We start from the raw sequence: 20,952 nt of genomic DNA, 5'->3' as shown, positions 1-20,952 counted from the left end.
TATTAAAATTAACATTGCCCACCCACCCAGCCTCCTTACCTTTTAGGAAAGCTGGCATGGATGGGTCCCTGGGGTCCAGTGGGGCTGCAGTGAGGCGGGCTGCTTTCTCTCTGTCATGGGGGGGCACCTGATTGCCCCCCCCCGGCGGGCTGCTCTCCCCCTGTCATGGGGGGGCCACCTGATTGCCCCCCCCCGGCGGGCTGCTCTCCCCCTGTCATGGGGGGGCCACCTGATTGCCCCCCTGGCGGGCTGCTCTCCCACTGTCATGGGGGGGCCACCTGATTGGCCCCCCGGCGGGCTGCTCTCCCCCTGTCACACGCGGCGAGGGAGCTGTGTCCTCTCTGCTCCCTCTCGCCGCGCGCCGTTTTCTGATGCAGGGAGCCGGAATATGACGTCATATTCCGGCTCCCTGCATCAGCAGACAACCCACGCGGCGAGAGGGAGCAGAGAGGACACAGCTCCCTCGCCGCGTGTGACAGGGAGAGAGCAGCCCGCCGGGGGGGGCAATCAGGTGGCCCCCCCATGACAGGGGGAACACAGGGCATTTGGGGGCGGCATTTTTTGCCGCCCCCTGAGTGCCTGCAGGGGGAACGGCGTTCCTCCTGTGAAAAAAGTGCAGGAACGCCGTTCCCACGCGTTCCTGCAGGACTCGAGCCCTGGAAAACAGTACACCTCTCTGAACAGTGTCTGGGAGGCTGTGGTTGCTGCTGCACGCAATGTTGATGGTTAACAGATCAAAACACTGACAGAATCCATGGATGGCAGGCTTTTGAGTGTCCTTGCAAAGAAAGGTGGCTATATTGGTCACTGATTTGTTTTTGTTATGTTTTTGAATGTCAGAAATGTATATTTGTGAATGTTGAGATGTTATATTGGTTTCACTGGTAAAAATAAATAATTGAAATGGGTATATATTTGTTTATTGTTAAGTTGCCTAATAATTATGCACAGTAATAGTCACCTGCACACACAGATATCCCCCTAAAATAGCTGTAACTAAAAACAAACTAAAAACTACTTCCAAAAATATTCAGCTTTGATATTAATGAGTTTTTTGGGTTCATTGAGAACATGGTTGTTGTTCAATAATAAAATTAATCCTCAAAAATACAACTTGCCTAATAATTCTGCACTCCCTGTAGGTTCAGTGACAATTGCTGTTTGTGCAATATGGATGAAGGGACAAGTCCTGTTTGTGCAATGTGGGTGCAGAGGAAGGGAATGAAAATAAGTAATTTTTTCCAATAAAATGTTTATTCCCCAAACACCTAGCTAATGTGCTGTGCAACAGAATAAGAAGGCCCTAAGATAGGCAAGGAACGCAAGGCAGGACTCTCCAGTGAACTAGTGAGACTAGATCAGGAAGCCTGAAGTGAGATCTGCGCATCTCACCATGTCTGCTCATACATACCGATGTCGAAACCTGCGTGTTTCAAATTACTAACTACATACCTCTCCTTTTTTTCTGTAATGCAAACTATTTCTAAAAATAAAACAGAAATTTACCACAAAAAAGTTGCATGTAATATTAAAAAGTTTGTATAAGTGTGAGCTATATATATATATACAGTTGTAGTCAAAATTATTCAACCCCACAACACAGACACGTCAGTCAACACATGGCAAAATATACCACCAGACATAGTAACACTTACACACACACACACACGCAGGAGGACCGACATACACTACGCTCACTCTACTGTCACCTTACCGCCCCTGCAATCACTCACAACACTTCCCACATCCACATTTTATATGCACTGCCAAGTTGTTTGATGATCGGGTGCACCCAGCACCCACTCCTCCACACACGGCGACCTTATTCTGCAGCATTAAAAGGGGCAAATGCAGCAGCCGCGCACCCTACTCCGGTGCACCGGTAGTTTGTGGCAACAACCTCCGAGAGGGACACTTAACTTGATTATATCGCAGCTGCAGCAAGGCTATGAATGAAAAGAAAATCCCCAAAAGTTAAAGGTTGCTGGAGAGGAGAAAGAATCCAACCTCCAACCCACGTTAACCAGAGGTGTGCCCATACAACATAGTATATAGCTCATTTGCCATGGTAAACCATAGAAAAAGTATGTATGAATAAAACAAAAAAACTTTAATAGATCATTACATAAAGGTAAACAGACAAGAATAAAAACTGTAAAATACAGTGCTATCCTCTGAGGGTCTAGGTTGTAGATGGGGTCTAAACAGGTGGTGCCTCATGCACACCTGGTGCAACTAACCAAGGGCTTCATTAGTAGCACCAGGTGTGCTTGAGCTTGAACTCTTGAAATACCTGAAGTGACTAGGGGTTTGTTGAGTGTCATGTTTGGCTGCATGTTAAAAATATGGCCAAAAGAATGGTCTACAAAGAGAAGAGATCATCGCCCTTCACAAACAAGGAACAGAATACAAAAAGATAGCAAAGGCACTGAATGTTCCTAGAAAAACCATTGGAAGCATATTTTGTAAGTTTAAAGTTGAAGGGACAGTAGTTACACCACCTAGATGAGGCAGAAAAATGAAGCTATCAATGGCTGCATCCAGATTTTTGAGAAGGCAGGTTGTGAAAAACCTTTGAGAGACTGCAAAAGACCTGCAACAAGACATGTTGGTAAAAGGCACTAAGGTTTCAATGAGCACAGTAAGGCGCGTACCAAATGTAGAAGATTTCCAATTTTGTTTTAGTCCTAGTCTTTTGACTAAAAGTCATTTTAGTTTTAGTCTTCTTATAGTCAAATTAATTGTTTAAGTTTTAGTCTAGTTTTAGTTGACTAAATCTCCAGTAGATTTTAGTTTACACAACTAAAATCGAATGGATTTTGTTAAAGCCGCTATCTGTCTCTTTTTCCCCTTCCCTAGCCCCTCTGTGTCTCTTTATGTCCTCAGCCCCTCAAGGTGTCTCTCCCAAGCCTCGGTCTGTCTCTTTTGCCCCTTTCACAGCCCCTCTCTGTCTCTTTGTGTCCCCCCCAGTCTCTCAGGGTGTGTCCCCCTAAGTCCATAGCCCCATTTGTGCATCTCTTCCCCCCTTGTTTCTTTCTCCCCAGTCCCTCTCTGTCATTCTGTGTCCCCCCAGCCCCTCCATGCATCTCATTACCCCACGTGTAGCGGAGAGGTAGTATAATCCACAGTATCTCCGCTGGGTAACAGGAACAATATAAATAATCCAGGCAAATGAATACAGCGTGCAGTAGTCCTAGTAGCGTTATAAGAATCCATCCTTCCCAAGAACTAGACGACATATAGGCTGTGAGTCAACTGAGGTCTTTATTCACAGTTCCAGTATTTATGCAAGTCCCCATGCAAGGGGTTTTCATACTGACATAGCAGGGGTAATAAAGTAGGGGACTACATGGGGGACTTAGCATTCTGAACATTTCTCCCATCAGGCACTGCTGGACGAGAGGGATACTCCCACTAGAATATACAGTTAAGTGGATTATCCCTCCGTGCAGCAGAACCGGCATTTTACATTAAAACCCATAACTTTTATAATATTCCCTTTATTTGAACGAATGGACGTTCGGTAGATAGCTGGGGTCTGAGTGCACATTTTGTGAAAGTACCACTCAGATCCCAGCATAAATAACCGAACGCCACGCGAAACAAGTATTACAAGTTACATTTAAACTACCGATTGACTTTAGGGAACCACTTTACCGAAGGACCGGGGCTCCTGAACGGCTTGGAAGTCCAGCGGTATTCGTGCCGCCGAGTAGCCGAATTTAGTTCCAGGCGCTCAACGACAAAATACCGCTGGGCTAACAAAGGATCAAAGATGGCCGACCGCCGCGTGGTCGGTAGCCGAATGGCGGCCACCCTAAATCCCTCTAATTACCGATTGCAACAATGTTGCAATCCTTAATGGGAGCCACACGACCTCCAGTGTGTGGTCTCCCTTCGGTAGTTTGGTTGTTTCACGAACAGTGTTGAAATTCACTGTTCGTGAAACTATTGTATGAATGCTGGCGGTTTTTCATGCCGCCAGCATACGAACGCTATTGTTCGCATGGAACCTATGCAGCATACACATACTTGGTTCTTAAAGGGATACACACATCTTTAGGACAATACAGTAAATAGTGGCTAATTCGCCACACCACGTGTCTCATTCCCCCAGCCACACATGTGTCTCAATTCCTCCTCAAACCCCTCCGTGTGCTCATTCCCCCAGTTTCTCCATGTGTCTTATTCTCCCAGCCCACCATGTGTCTCAATCCCCGGGTCCCCGATGTGTTTCAATCCCCCAGCCCACCATGTGTCTCATTTCCTCTCCTCCCTCCCCATGTGTCTTACCCACCAGTGTTAATTATGGCGGCAAATTTAAATTTTGTTTTAGTCATGGTCTTTTGATTAAAAAGCCATTTTAGTTTTAGTCATATTTTAGTCATCTGAATTGTTTTAGTCGACTAAAATTCTTAGTCGACAAAATTGTGTGGGTGTGTGTACATAGGTATGTGATATATGTATATATACGTATGTACAAAATTGTTCTTATTTATCATGGTGTTTTTGTGGTGTTTATGTTTTTTCATGGTGACATTTTAATAACGAACATTTATTAAGGTGTGTGATGATGTTCTGTCTAATTTGTTATTTTTTTTAATGCCAGTAAGATTGGTGCTGTAACTACATGTATCACAGCACACTGCGATAACATTATTATTATTATTATTATTGATTTTATTAAATATGTTACTCAGTTATAAGTGTCCCATAAGAACAACATGCATTTTTAAAATGTGTTTTTTGGGGTTTTTTTTTTATTGAATTTCTTAGGTAACTCAAAAAATGGGCATCCATTCATTTTATTCTGTAATAAATGTTAAGGCCCAAGAGGCTGATATTGCAAAAAGACAGCAACAAGAAAAGTCAGCCTGGTCAGTCTTCTTCCTTTAAAGAGTGTGAAGAGATTGAGAAGGATGAAGTTGAATATGAATATGACGCTGCTAAAATAATATCAGATCATGATGAATCTTCATTCCAGATTGAAGACGCAAGTACCACCTCACAAAGCAATATCCAACTCAGTGTTTATGAAGAGGATTTCAGTGACACTGAACTGCCACAGAGTGCACAAACATCTACCATCGACAAAAAGCAAAGTTACAAGGACCAGATGATATCAGCCAGTGCGCTACAAGAGGGCCAAGACAGCCCGTAATAAAAAATATTCACAGACAAAAACGGGAACACGATTTAGGGCATTCCGACCACAGTGGTTTCAATCATTTGAATGGCTGGAATATTCTAAGATGCAGCATACTATTTCCCTTGCATTTTTTAACCTCAAAATATCTCCATGGGCATGTTGGAAAAATAACAATTTATCAAAATAGGGTACAAAACCAAGGAAAAAAGCACTTGAAACAAGCAAAAGGAATACTACTACATGGGAAGACTGATTCACACAAGGATTCCTATTTCAGATTAATAAAAATTATTTTGTCGGGCAAGGTCATGATGGAGCCTCTGCAATGAGTGGCCAGCTTAATGGTGTGTAAGCACACATTAAAAAAGAGGTGCGTTGTGTGCTTTACTTTATTTATATGAATCACTGTCTCAAACTGGTGATCGTGAACCTGTTCAAGAATGGACAGGCAGCATCGTAATTTTTTTGTAAAACTAGAAAAGCTGTATGTGTTGTGCAATAGTTCTGTAGTTCATTCAGTATTTGGTAAACCCATTGTAAAGCGCTACGGAATTTGTTGGCGCTATATAAATATAATTATAATAATAATAATAATGTGCAACACGAAATGGCAAGCAAACCAACTATCCAGCTTAACCCCTTAAGGACCAAACTTCTGGAATAAAAGGGAATCATGGCATGTCACACACGTCATGGCTTAAATAACTAAGTGACACAAGGGGGACATGTCAACATGCAGCCTGCGATGCTGTTCTTAAGACACTTGACCCTCTGTTGGAAACAATCGAAACAATACGGAGAGGGAATTTAAGGCAAAATCCATTCACCAGTCCATTGACTATGGCTTCATTCTGGCATTTGTCTTTTTTGAGAATATACTGAAAAGGACCCAGATCTTGACTTGGCATCAGCTCTCCTCTTTGTGCAAACAGCCATAGAGGAGCCTGAAGCTTCTAGTCATTCTGCAACAATGGAAAGTGTCTGGGCATAAACAATCTAGCTGAGCATGAAGTGAGGATTACCAGCACCAAATGATGATTTTACTGAACCGCCAGCCTTCTTTTCACTTAAGAAATTGCATCATTTTGGAAATTGTAGGACATAGAGCAAAAAAAGATGATTTCATTAAAATGTTCACGTATGTTAGAGCTAAACTTTTACTTCTCCTAAGATTCTCTGGAGATCATGGAAGGTGGTGTAAGTCTTTGAACCCCCATTCTGATTTATTTCTTTATTTTAATAAATGCTACCAATGGCCAAATTCTATTTGTGCAACATGCAAAATTTGCAGATTGAGCTGAAGCAGGCATTGCTAACCCTACAAAGAAAATAGTCATCATGTGCCATTAAGGTGGACACAGTTGTAGACTATACCAACTTTCTTGAGCCTTAGTCTATTCCATTGCTTGAGCTTTCCCGGCTATGTAAAATAGCTTGTGTTTTACCAGTCAGCAGTGTACCATGCGAAGGAAACGTTTTCTGCAGTAAAATTAATAAAATCATTCCTATGCACAACAATGACTGAGAAAAGGCTTTCTGATCTTGCCTAATTGGCTGGGTGCAGACTTGCTGTAAAGCATTGCTGCGGGGTGCCGTGACATCGCTCCACGGCACACAACGCATGCCGGGCTCGCTACAGAAGTAAAGCACTGGCTGCAGGAGAGGGAATACATAAAAACAAAACCAAATACCCTTAATAGAGGTTAACCATTATATCATAGTAACCAATGGGAACGTCGCTCAGCCTATAACCTCTCGTGACCCTAAGCCACTTCTCTTCTCTTTTTTTTTTTTTTTTTTATTCTTTATTTTGTAATGACAGAAAGCGTAAAGGTAAGTAATAACATGGCTTGTGCAAAAGCCTTCATAAGGCTGCATAGTTGCAGCATACAAATTCTTATCGTTTATATTCAGATTGAAGAACAGTTAGTGAGTTTGTTGTACCCGTTCCCGTTGTGGAGGGTACTTTCGTTCTGTTGCTCACTTCTCTTTTTTTTGATGATGCTGTAAGCAAAAAATGAACAATGTTATAACCAAAGACATAAAAAATAAACAATAAAACAAACAATAAAACTCCTTCGATGAAGACAGGAAATCCAACAAGGATAAACTCAGCAAAACGTGTCCACCATGGGGGGCGTGGCCTGGATGAGCATGGTGCAGGACGCAAAGTGAACAAGCTCCGCACCCCTGGCCATAAAATAGCGTGAAATCAGCACAAAAACGGGTAACAATGGTCCGAACTAAGAAGCTCCTAGCCCCGGAGTCAGCTGGGGTTAATTCCCCTCACCGGTGCACGGGTCCGATGGACGATTTCATCGCCACACCGTCGGACTTCAGAGAGCTGCAGCATGCATCCCAGATGGCGCCCGCATCTCCAAGCTCAGAGAGCGCGGGGGAATCACAAGCAGAGGATACCCAGGCAAGTGATATAGCCCAAATCCGAGAATAACTTACCCAAATCTCTGCCAACATGCTCTCCAAGGCAGACACAGGCTCCTTGGTGCTGGAACTCCGTACAGCGCTACGCGAAGAACTCGCTGGCCTCCGCTCTGACCTTACAACACTAGAGCAGAGGCTAGAGGAAGTGGAGACGGCGGCTCGCGGCTGCGAAGAGCAGCACAGGGCGACAGAAGTGGCAGTGACCAGGCAAGGCAACATGCTCCTTGCCCTGCGCAGACAGGTTGAAGACCTAGAGAACAGAAGCAGCCTGGCCTGCCTCAGATCAGGGTTAGGAACTAAATCCTTGACGAAGCAATTGCCACAAGGAGAGACCCACTGGCGCCTATGAGACCACCTGAAGCTGCCCCTGCCCGCAATGACCAGCTGCGCCGGAGAGGAGGCCCAGATGGCCCGGAAGAGTAACATGGTCGGCGCCTGAATGGTGCGCGGGGCCCGGTGAGTCCTTTTAAGTACTTTGGGGGACTGGGGAACCCGAACACGACTGGAGACTTCTAAGGGCGAGGGGGGGGGGAAATGACCAGGACACTTGGGGTGGGGAAGGAAATGGGGAGACCATGCTCTGGATCATGACTCTGGGCCTGTTTCGCATAAAGGGTTCACCCCCACGTTGTGTAGAGCCCTGCTAAAAGGACATAGCCCAAAGGTTAAGCCGCTACCGACAGCCATAGCTGGTCATGACTAAGCCGGAGAGGTCCAGGGTACCACGAAAGGGCATTTGGGAGGGGGTCTTAGGGGGGAAGCCTGCTTTGGAGGACTGGGGCACAGAGGTGAGAATTACACCAGGGACTCCCAGAGCCGAGTAGCCCTGTAAGGTATCACACGAACTGGCAACAAATGGTTGCCGAGAGCCTTTTTAACTGTGAATAGAAATCATTTCACATGCCCTGCAGGCACTGGACATCTCTGCCAACTTTCCCACCCATGCTGAGATCCCGGCTTTTGCACTCTCGCCGCAGAAGGTGTATGATGGAAACCTGAGGTTGGGGGGGAGAGCTAACTTGAGCTATATACGCTTGATATTGTTGATGAAAGCAAGTAGTACTGAAGCTTATAGCCCCCACACGAGGCCCGTGATTGTACACATGGGAACCCTGCCCCGAGTAGCTAGATGGGAAGGGAATGGGAGACATAGCTCGGGAGCAGATAACTAAGTTGACCACTGGTCAGACGGAGGCGACAGACGGTGGGTGACCCCACACCACAATCCCGCGAAGGTACCCGACAGAGGCTTCACAAGACCTATACCCGGCAGGCAATACAGCAAGCCTACTGAACCCCTGACAATAGGCACACCTGTACGTGAGACAAAGACCACTGTGAATACGGACGGATAGGCTTAGCCGAGACGTGGCATGAGACGTGGTGAGCTTTCCCCACCCACACCTTGATATAGGGTAGTCCCCCAGGAGTTCTGAGACTTGGTAGGATGAACCAGAGTCCCCGCGCACTGACAGACACTCTGCTACTGCTAACAATACTAATCATATAGAATCCAATGATGACCATGTGCCTCCCGTGACACCTGAGCACCCTCGGCCAGGAGGGTTGGACACAGATTACATACACTACAAATTTGGTAACTTTTACACCCCAATAGATTGGGTCTCAACTTTCCTAGTACGGGTACCTAACCCCACTTCAAACACTGTAAATACGCTAAGGGACTATCTCCCGACACAAGTCATAGACGAAAGCTGAATCCTGCGCTAGAGCTTTAAGGGCCGTGTTCCCCATAGACGGGCACCCTCCCAAAACTGGTAGGTGGGTGTGGGACGTTCTCTTTCCTGTGAGCCCACACGCCACCACCACCACAGGTGCTGAGTCACTGCGAGCCCGCACCGGGTTTGTCACATTCTTTTCTTCCTGCCCCCCCCATTTCTCCCTCCTCCCTCCAAGCCCCACCTCTCCTCCCACGAACCATGGGGACGGGGTACGCTCCCGCGCCCCTCCATGTCTGGTCAAGTAACACCCGGGGACTGAACGTACCCGAGAGAAGATTCCATCTGCTACGCTCCCTATGGGCAGAACGGGTGTCAGTGGCATTCCTACAAGAGACCCACTTCCGAGGCGAAGACAGCCCACGCCTGAGAGACGCACGATACCCACTGGGGTTTTTTGCAAACCACCAAACGGCCAAAAAGGCAGGGGTGGCGATCCTGTTCGCAAACACGATACCGTTTGAATGCACGGCTACCATGGCTGACTCCATGGGGCGATATTTATTTGTGAAAGGTACACTAGCCGGTTGCTCCTACACCTTTGCTAGCATCTATGTGCCCAACACTCGGCAATCTAGATTCATTAAAAAAACGCTTTGTAAACTTGAGGTGTTCCGGGAAGGCTTCCTTATAGTGGCAGGCGACCTGAATGTTGCCCTGGAACCGAGATTTGACACCTCTAGGGGAACTAGCTCCCTCCCGTTTCGGGGCCTACAAACAATACGAGGATCGCTGCAGGACTCTGGTCTCATGGATAGCTGGAGGATGCTTCATCCGGATGACAAGAACTTCACCTACTACTCAACCATACACAAGTCTTATAGCAGACTAGACTATATATTCGTGGCCCGGGAATTTTTACCCATGCTGCTCTCGGTGGAGATAAGACCTATGGGCTGGTCTGACCACTCCCCAGTGTCAGCAACACTTAGATCCCCTCTTTTTCGACCGAGAGACCGCCAGTGGCGGATGAACGAGTCAATACTCAACGACGAGCCGGTGTCGGCTGAGCTTCGATCAACGCTAACCACATTCTTTGAGGAAAATGAGTCCCCGGAGATACCAGCTCGGATGATATGGGAGACCCATAAATGTGTTATCCGAGGGCAGATGATTAAAATCTGTACCCACAAGCAGAAGATACAGCGACAACGGGTGACTGAACTGACTGCGCGGATCACAGCCCTGGAAAACGCCCATAAATCCACCCAGTCAGACGAGGACTACAAAGCTCTACTGGAAGCCAGATGTGCGCTGAGAGACATCCTACACCGTAAACTACAATACACGATACGTAAATCGCATCGATTTTTCTATGAATATTCAGGAAAATGTGGCCGCCTTCTAGCCCGGATGCTACAAAAACAACGACAAATGAGCCAAATCACGAAAATTAAAAACAGGGCCCAAGAAGTCACACAGCTTCCCGACAAGATCACGGACGCATTCCACAGTTTCTACAGCTACCTATATAACCTACCCCCTAACAATGAAGCGGATGACCACTCCCGAAAGGACATACGAATAGGGACCTATTTGCAACAGCACGTCACGAAAACCCTAAGCCAAGAAGTTGCAGAAAGTTTGGAAGCTCCGATTACCCTCGAAGAACTCCAGGCTGCATTGAAGGGCTCTAAACTAAACAAAGCCCGGATGGACTACCGATACGTTACATCAAGAACAAGAATTCGGAGAGGTGCTCCTGCCTAAACTACTCATCGGACTTAACTCCATACTGGACAGAGGTACACTCCCGAGGGATGCCCTTACGGAAACGATAGCCGTCATCCCTAGGGAGGGTAAGGACCCGACCAACTGCGCAAGCTACCGGCCAATTTCGCTCCTGAACGCGGATCTGAAACTCTTCACGAAAGTCCTAGCAACTCGAATGGGTGGAGTGTTTCTGGATCTGATTCACCCAGATCAAGTGGGGTTCATTCCTGGTTGGGAAGTGAGAGATAATACCATACGGGCCTTAAATGTTATCCACGCAGCAAGACGCTCCGCACTTAAGGTCCTCCTCCTGTCCACCGACGCGGAGAAGGCCTTCGACCGGGTGGACTGGCGATTCATGCTGGCAACTCTCCGAACAATGGGCTTCGGCCCACATCTACCGGCGTGGATATCCTCACTGTATATGATCCCATCGGCTAGGATACGAATCAATGGAGCTCTCTCTGAACCTGTACAAATATGCAACGGGACGAGACAAGAATGCCCGCTGTTCCCCCCTCCTGTTTGCCCTCTCCCTGGAACCCTTCCTGGGGGCGGTCAGACGGGATGGGGGCATAAGGGGATTCACCCTACGTGGACAGGAACCCAAGGTAGCCACGTATGCGGATGACATGCTGTTTTTCGTTAGCGAACCAATGGTCTCCCTCCCGAACCTCCTGAGGGCCTTCGCTGAGTATGGGCAGGTGTCCAATCTGAAACTGAACACCGATAAATCGGAGGTACTCCATATCTCAACGGGAGAAGTATTGACTACCCACCCACCTCAAGAACCAATACGCATTTAAATGGTGCTCCGCCAAACTCAAATACCTGGGGATCTGGTTGACGGCTGACCTGACCCAGCTATACACACACAACTTTGAACCCATGATACACAAGCTGAGATCGGATCTGGTACGATGGGCGGGAATGTGCATCTCATGGTTCGGTAGGATGAACGCGGTGAAAATGAACCTTCTACCCCGGCTCTTGTACCTGTTCCAGACCATACCAATAGGCATTCCAAGGACCTTCTTCCGAGCAATGGACACAGCCATCACCAAGTTTGTATGGCACTCAAAGACCCCCAGACTGAAAAAGCAACACCTCCACCTACCCAAGGCACAAGGCGGCGTGGGTCTCCCATCAATATTGGATTACTATAGGGCAACACATCTCCATAGGGTTGTGGACTGGCACGTGCCCAACACCAACAAACAATGGATACAAATGGAAAGGATCCAGATGGCTGGGTCGCTCCCGGCCGTGGTGTGGCTCGGGGACCCCCTGACGAATATGCGGTCCCGTGGCCACCCGCTCATTGGTGCGACACTACGAACCTGGTACTCCATAAGAACCACCCTCACACTGACTACCACCCCTGGACCACTGACGCCGATCACACATAATCGATAAATAGCGGGAGGACTCACGCCACAAGATATCAAGGCCTTCGGAGACTCAGATTGGACGTACATGCGCCAGTGGTGTTCGGGGGAAGCGCTGAAACAACTACCAGATCTGATGCCGGACCGTATACCTTCAGGACTTGATAGATTTCGGTACTTCCAAACTAAAACCTACTACCTATCCCAACGCGGGAGACATCTTTTCCATAGGCCCCTGACAGAATTCGAACAACTCACCTGTGCAGAGGAATTTCGCACCTCTACGCAATGCTTCTGACATCGCAACAGCTCGCGCCCCTCAAACACACAGCGCGTTGGGAAGAGGCCACAGGAGTCACGCTAACGGACCCCCAATGGATGAAAATCCATATCTTAACACACCAAAGCACAATGTGTACCAAACAACAGGAACTCAATTTTAAACTGCTGACCAACTGGTACAGGACCCCTGCAAGAATACACAGGATGATACCAGTGGTCTCGGCGACCTGCTGTTGCTGCAATGAAGAAGAAGGCACGGACCTGCACATATGGTGGTCCTGCAGAAACATAACCCCATACTGGCGACAAATACACTCGCAGATCAAAAACATCACAGACATGGATATCCCGCTTCAACCGCTCCAGATGCTTCTTCACCACACACCGATGCCCCTCTCGAAATACAAAAAAATCGCAGACTAAACATTTGCTGAACGCAGCCAAACTACTCATCCCCATAAAGTGGCGAACCGCACTGGTACCCACCCTGCAGGAATGGATGGCTAAAGTGGAAGAGATCCACGGGATGGAGCAACTGACGGCCTCCCTCCGTGGAACCACAGACCGCTATTTACAAACCTGGACACCCTGGCTAATATTTATCTCTGGGAGACAGACAGGAAACAATGGAACCTAAAGTATACTACAGAGCTGGACACACGGAAGCAAGAGTAATACAGAACTTGACTACGTCTTTAGGGAACGTGGGTGTGCTCGGCTGGACATACTGGAGGGGTGAAGGGGAGGTTTCGCGCCCCCTGCCACTGAAGATCAGAAATGACCCAACCTCCCCTCCCCTCCTTGCCTCTCTCTTCTCTCTCTCTCATCCTTCCCTCTCACGCTTCTGTCTGCTATACTGAAATAAACCCATAGTGGGCCTCGCCCACAAATGTTGATGCGCACCCCAAAACTAATCAGCCAAAATAGCGCACGACTCGGACAAAATTACTCGAATGACCAAACAGCTGGTACAAACAGAGGGACGCGGGCACACAGGCTGAAACTGGGAGGCGTGACAAGGTCTAGGGCCCCGGAATCCGCACACACACTATTAACCACCGCTTTCCCTCGACACAAGACCGAACGAGACAGAACTACTCAGACGAGCGACCGATGACTTCAAGACTAGCATCTACCAACCCCAATAACAGGTTACACTAAGAACTTGCGCTTCACCCACACAGGAGCTTAGCTCCCGACACATAGATAGGTGGAGGAAAAGATAGGCAAAGGCACATGACTTACCGTAACTCACTATAGAAACTCTTAAGTGTTCCGCTACCTAGACTTGAAATACATCACCTCTTGTAGCTACACTTAATGAAACAAAAGTTAACCACACAATTTGAAAGCAATAGACCAGCAATGAATAACCAATGTACCACCTGGCTGTGGCTCTTTGAAGTTGTCCCAAAATGAACGATGCTAATGCTTTTGTGAAAGTGGTCTCTTGGGGGGATCGAGAACGGGATGGAAAGAAATGACAATCTATCACTGCTTATCTTAGGTACTGATAACCAAGACTTGAATAGCTGACATGCCCAAAATTAGACATAGCGACAGGAGACCTGTTTATATGCCAATAGCGAGGCGACTACATCACCTACACTGCTATACACGCGGACGCGAGACCACTTGATAAACCTGCTAAGCAGCTCAAGATACGACTATACGTTTTTCCACTTACCTACCTATTTTACGTTGACTAACGGGATCACCCCCTCCCTAGCCTGACACGATACACTCAGGCCACATACCGGTCCCTCCCGCAGGTACCCGACTCGAACCTACACATACCTGGGCTAGTACGCAGCTTAGTACGGCTATACCGTCACTTTATTAACGCACCCCCGTGACCATCCCAGGCACTTAACCGCCAAATTTCACCAGATGTAACTAGTAAGCTACTATATTGTGAATCTGCCACTTTGGCTTCTAATCATATCGAATATGTAACCGAAGTAAATTGAGACAGACACACAACGCATTCGATGTACAATGTTAATGTTTTCCTGAACTGCATGTAAACTGTATACCCCCTCCTCTTTATTCTGTATCCCATTCACCTTATGCTTCAATAAAAAGAAAGATTGACCAAAAAAAAAAAACGTGTCCACCATAACTGGAGCATAACCCATTTGTGGACAGTAGAATAGAAGCTTCAAGCTGAAAAGAACAAAAACCGAATGGTAAAATATGATCATAGCTATGACACCCAAAATTCACACTGATAAACATAACAGCATGAGACAGTAAACCATAACAATATGAAAAAATGCAGTTATACATAGCATGCAATCCAGGCAAACCAATAATGAAAACATCAGATACAACATACTCACCAAAAACTTGAATAGCATACAATATGTAGGGTGGGAACATAGATACAGGACAATGCAGACTCCGCAGAGCTAAGAACAAATCGAGATGTGTTGGATCCTGAAATTACGAAGTCCTGGATTTATATTGCTTGAGAGAGGCGACTGGACCAAGTTTTAGGTTGAGAGGGAAGGATGTGTAGAAAACCAATGTAAAGGGCATTTTTATCTATCTCGATACATCAAAAGAGACTTCGACTTGAGTAAAGGAATGTCAATCAATATCCAGAACACTAATATTTAACACTTGTTTCCAGGATATCAAGCAGAAGTCCATGACCATCTTTGCTGCAAGTTGTTTGAGCGAGAGTTCCGTATTACTTGGACAAGTTTCAAAAAGGTGGAGAATAAGATTCAAGTCCAACAAGGTACAATATCTAGAGATCGGTGGCCATGCAAATCTGATACCCTGATTGAGACTGCAGACCAAAAGATTTTTACCAGCTGGAAAACAACCCAAACCATGGTGACTGTAAATGCAGACCAATAGAGCTTCCTGTGGTAAGCCAAACCTTGGTCGAAAATGAGTGTAAGGTAAGCTACAATGTGACTTAGAAAGGCATGTATGGGATCTATGTATTGTTCCATGCACCAACTATCCTATGAGTTTCAAGCGTGATGGTAGGATCATTTCAGTCCCAGAGCTCAAGCTCCCGCCCATAGATTAATAGTCGCTGGTGGAACATTCGGGATGAGGGGCCAAGATGCCCTTGAAGTAGAAAAGGATGTAAGTTCCCTTCATGATCCTGTAAGAGTTCTCTGGATATAGAGTAATCTTGGGAAATCCGTGGACATTTTCTTAAGTGTCAGGAACCATGGTTGGGCTATTCAGAACAGCGATATGAGGATGAAAGAAGTTTGGTAATAATTGATTACTATTTGTATTATATAGATTTTTTATTTGTATGCTTGTCATGTTAAGTACATTATACATTTTAAGAACATTGTTTAAATAAGATATATGTATTAACATTGTACATTATACACATATGTAATATTTGTGGAAGAGGTGTCCTATTGTGATTGTGTCATATATATCTACCACTATTATATATTTTTTAATAAGTTTTCCTTTTTATATACATATATTTCATATATTTTGTGCCCTACAGGAGTTTATATTTGGATATTCATATATATATTAGATTTATGCCCCTTCAAAATGGGACACTTCAATGTATACTGTATATTAGGTGTTTATTGATTAGTTTGATAGTTTGATAGTTTTTATTGATTGATTCGTTTGATAGTTTGATAGTTTTTATTGATTGATTTGTGTGATAGTTTTTTTGCTGCGTTCCAGCGTGGAACGCATAGTATATTTGCTGATAAACCGGAACCGGAAGTGACGCCGGACGTTTTCGTGCGTTCCAGCATGACACGCACGCGACGGATCTACACCACAGGTGGATTTCATTTGGATATTATGGCGGCATATTTAAACAAAGACTTCTGGAAGAGTGAGATCACAATCCCTGAGGAAATCCAGTGGACGAAATGCGTTGGAATTTTTCATCACTATATTTTTTTAATCATCTTTTTTGCCTTTGTGCAAGAAACTTTTGCCTTTGTGCAATAAACTTCAAATGTGAATTTAGAGAATGTATCTCTCTTTAGTTCTATTACCTATTTTCTTTTTTTTTTTATAGATATTGAATTACAGCACTGGCAAGATATAAGTGGTAAATTACAAAATTGGAAGTTTTTCAAACTGGGTTTTAGTGCCTTCTTTTGGATCAACAGCAAAAAAACAAATGTGAGAAAAGGCTGAACTTGATGGACACATGTCTCTTTTCAGCCTATGTAACTATGTGTGGTAAATCAGCTCCGTGGAGATATAATGCAAATAAATATCTCAGTCTATATTGTCTGAGTGATGTAGTTGGAATTCAGGTAACAAAGTTGCTTACAGACCAGGCCAAACACTGTAATACGTAGGAGGAGTTGCAGCTTTTTCAAAATACATGCTGCGGAATCAGAATATCAATGTAGCAATCACGCTATATGATTCCTAGAGTGTGGTTGGTGATCTAGGAACACAGAGAGCTCAAGCACTAGTAAAGGATTTAGCAGGTTATTTATTTAAATTCTTTATTTTTTTGCCTTGATGGTCATCCACATACATATGATATACAGTTTTGAGAACACAATACACAATGAGCAAATAGTAAATCGGCATTATACAGAAGGTAGAATTTAGCAGGTTATTGATATTGGACTGAATTAAAGTCAGATTAACCTATACTGAATTCTGGCAGAGTTAATTTTTAATTCCTGGAAAGCCAAGCCAAAGGTCACACACAAAAAAAATCTATACTGAATCTGCACAAATGGCAGTGCTCACATACAGTTGAAAATGTGCGTAAATGTTTAATGTAAACTGACGGTGTTTTCGGGTTTATCCTGAGCAAAGGTTGTGGAGAGAAACTGTATGATGAGGTTCAACTGGGTTTACTACAACAAATCACACAACCTGTTACAGGCCTATGTGAGTTAGTGCAATATTCCATTCACTTTTCAATTACGCTTGAAACAAAACACGAGAAGAAGATTTAATATAGCAGAGTGGTATGCAAAAGAAAATGAAAAAAAACCAGCATTTTAAACCTTGTGTCCTGGCAAAGTCAGACCTGAATCGGGTCTTTTTTCTTTCTTTTAGTTTTCTATTTTATTTTACAGATAAGACCCATCTCACATCTCCCCATCTCCTTTCTGAAGAAGAGCCTGTAGAGTATGAAACACATAAATGTACCCTGTTGAGTCCTTTTCTTGGTTTCGATAACTGTATATTAATGGATATCAAATAAGGATTATACGTTTTTTGGGTACTGTTTGCAGAAGGAGGATCTGTAAACGTTTCTTAAAAGATCCTGCTTATTGTACTTATTTGTGGAGTCACTGCATAGTAAGACCTCCAGGTTATTATATTATTCTTCTCTACTCGGGCAGCCTATCTATTTAAGGGAGTTACGCACTTTGTTTAGAGCAGACCAAGTGTGCACCTTGTAATAAATATTTTATTAATCTGTTGGACAAGTAATTTCTTTGTTTTAAGAGTATATATGTGATTAAAGCCATTTGGGAAATCCACATATAGAAATAACATTCAGTTTGTAAAAAACACGTGTTTCACAGTTCCTGAGATTTAGATGTGTCCTGAGCATTTTGACTGGCTGTAACAATGGCATCCAACACTTTTTATGCCAACCCACATTGCTGGGAACTGCATCAAACAATACATATTTTTCTGTAATTTTTCTGCTTTCCTCTAATAGATATATTATTAGCCAGTTAAGCACACTGAGGAGCATGTTAGCATTAGCTCTATAAACCTTAGATACCTGTCAGCTATCACACGTTTTTTCAGATGTTGGCTTGTGGAAGTTTTCATCTTCTGGAGATGCATGTCCCTTCTTGTTTAAACTTATAGCACCTTCATAATTTGTTCCTCAATCAGAAATGTCTAGATGTTTAAGGTGAGTTTATAATTAGACATGGAACTTTAGGCCCACCTGAATTAGGGACAAAAGCTATTATTATTGGTATTATAGGTATAAAACACATGTTATAAGTGAATATATTTTATAACCAACCTAGTTAAAGATTATTCAGACAAGGCATGTTCCAGTAGTTAGCATGCCCATGCCCCATCCTCTGGCTTAACACAAAAGGGAAACATGATGAGACCATGTAGGTTTTCTGCTACATTGCAGATACATTGATGCTCAGGAACATGATGCTCCAGCGACATGTATTCCAGCACCCCTCAGGGACCTAGAAGTCCCTCTGGAACTCTTCAGTGTAAGTTCACTTGCAGCACGGGCATCAAGTAATCCGGATCAAGTCGCAGACCCCTTCAAAAGCCCCAGATGGTTCTGGGCATCGACAATCTCCACAGGCAGATTAAATCCACTCAAGGACACCACCAAAGTCATCAACAGTGACCTCTCCACGCCGACCACACTGCTAGACCAAATAGTTACATAGCTGAAAAGAGATTTGCGTCCATCAAGTTCAGCCTTCCTCACATTTGTTTCTTGCTGGTGATCCAAAAGAAGGCAAAAAAAAAAAAACAAAACAGTTTGAAGCACTTCCAATTTTGCAACAAGCTAGGAAAAAAAATCCTTCTTGACACCAGAATGGCAGTCAGATTTATCCTTGGATCAAGCAGTTATTACCCTACATTGAAAGATTATATCCTTGAATATTCTGTTTTTGCAAGTATGCATCTAGTAGCTGTTTGAACATCTGTATGGACTCTGATAAAACCACCTCTTCAGGCAGAGAATTCCACATCCTTATTGTTCTTACAGTAAAAAAGCCTTTCCTTTGCCTTAGACGAAATCTTCTTTCTTCCAGTCTAAACGCATGACCTTGTGTCCTATGTAAAGTCCGGTTTGTGAATAGATTTCCACACAATGGTTTGTATTGGCCCCGAATATATTTGTATAATGTTATCATATCACCTCTCAGGCGATGTTTTTCTAAAGTAAATAGGTTTAAATTTGTTAACCTTAAATAGGCCCCAGACACCTGACCACCAGTCTGTCAGACACACCTTCTACTTCAAACTTATAGCACCTTCAACATTTGTTCCTCAATAAACTGTAGTTATCAATGACCTATATGTTTGATGAAATTATAAGCGTGAGAATATTCAGTTTGTTAAATGATGAAGTCAGCTTGTCAGCAATTTTGGGGGGATACTTTTAGTTGAATTTATTAGCACAGTTTCATGTTCTTTGTACTATTTTCCTGCCCTCAGAGTTTTTGATTAGTGATCTTGTTTGGTCAACATTGCTGTGGGAAGCTTCAGGCACAAATTCTGCCTGTAAAACCAAAGGCTAATCATAACTGCAGTGCATCTTTTTTCTAGCTTAAAGTAGATAAGTTTTGTGTTTTGTTATTTTTTTAAATTAAGTTTTTTGTAAATTAGTGTTTTATTGCAATCCAGGAGCACATGTAGCAAGCAATTCAGTTGGACACGCAGGTCCGTATTAATAAACAGATTGCAGATTTTTAGCATGCAGGCCTATTAACTTATTTCTTGATATAAGTTTGGGTTTGCAGGTCTATTGGATAAGTAATGAGTAAAAATGAACGATGGAGTGTCATCTCCCCGATCAGGGCGGATACCCTACCTAACATACAGGCAGATACCTGTAAGTCAGCAGTTTCTGAAACTCAGCGTGGTAAACCACCGTCAACCAGTGCGTCCATATGTCCACATAAGTCTTAAAGTAACACTATAGTCACCTAAATTACTTTAGTTAAATAAAGCAGTTTTAGTGTATAGATCATTCCCTTGCAATTTCACTGCTCAATTCACTGTCATTTAGGAGTTAAATCACTTTGTTTCTGTTTATGCAGCCCTAGCCACACCTCCCCTGGCTATGATTGACAGAGCCTGCATGGAAAAAAAACTGGTTTCACTTTTAAACAGATGTAATTTACCTTAAATAATTGTATCTCAGTCTCTAAATTGAACTTTAATCACATACAGGAGGCTCTTGCAGGGTCTAGCAAACTATTAACATAGCAGGGGATAAGAAAATCTTAATTAAACAGAACTTGCAATAAGGAAAGCCTTAATAGGGCTCTCTTTACAGGAAGTGTTTATGGAAGGCTGTGCAAGTCACATGCAGGGAGGTGTGACTAGGGTTCATAAACAAAGGGATTTAACTCCTAAATGGCAGAGGATTGAGCAGTGAGGCTACAGGGGCATGTTCTATACACCAAAACTGCTTCATTAAGCTAAAGTTGTTCAAGTGACTATAGTGTCCCTTTAAGTCAACTTTGAGTTCTGCATATTCCGAAATTGCTGAAAGCGTGATTTCCTCCAACTTGCGTTAGTTTTCCAT

This window comes from Pelobates fuscus, chromosome 4 (genome assembly GCF_036172605.1).
Source record: "Pelobates fuscus isolate aPelFus1 chromosome 4, aPelFus1.pri, whole genome shotgun sequence".
In the NCBI taxonomy this organism is placed as follows: Eukaryota; Metazoa; Chordata; class Amphibia; order Anura; family Pelobatidae; genus Pelobates; species Pelobates fuscus.
Note: the sequence above shows the minus strand (reverse complement) of the source record.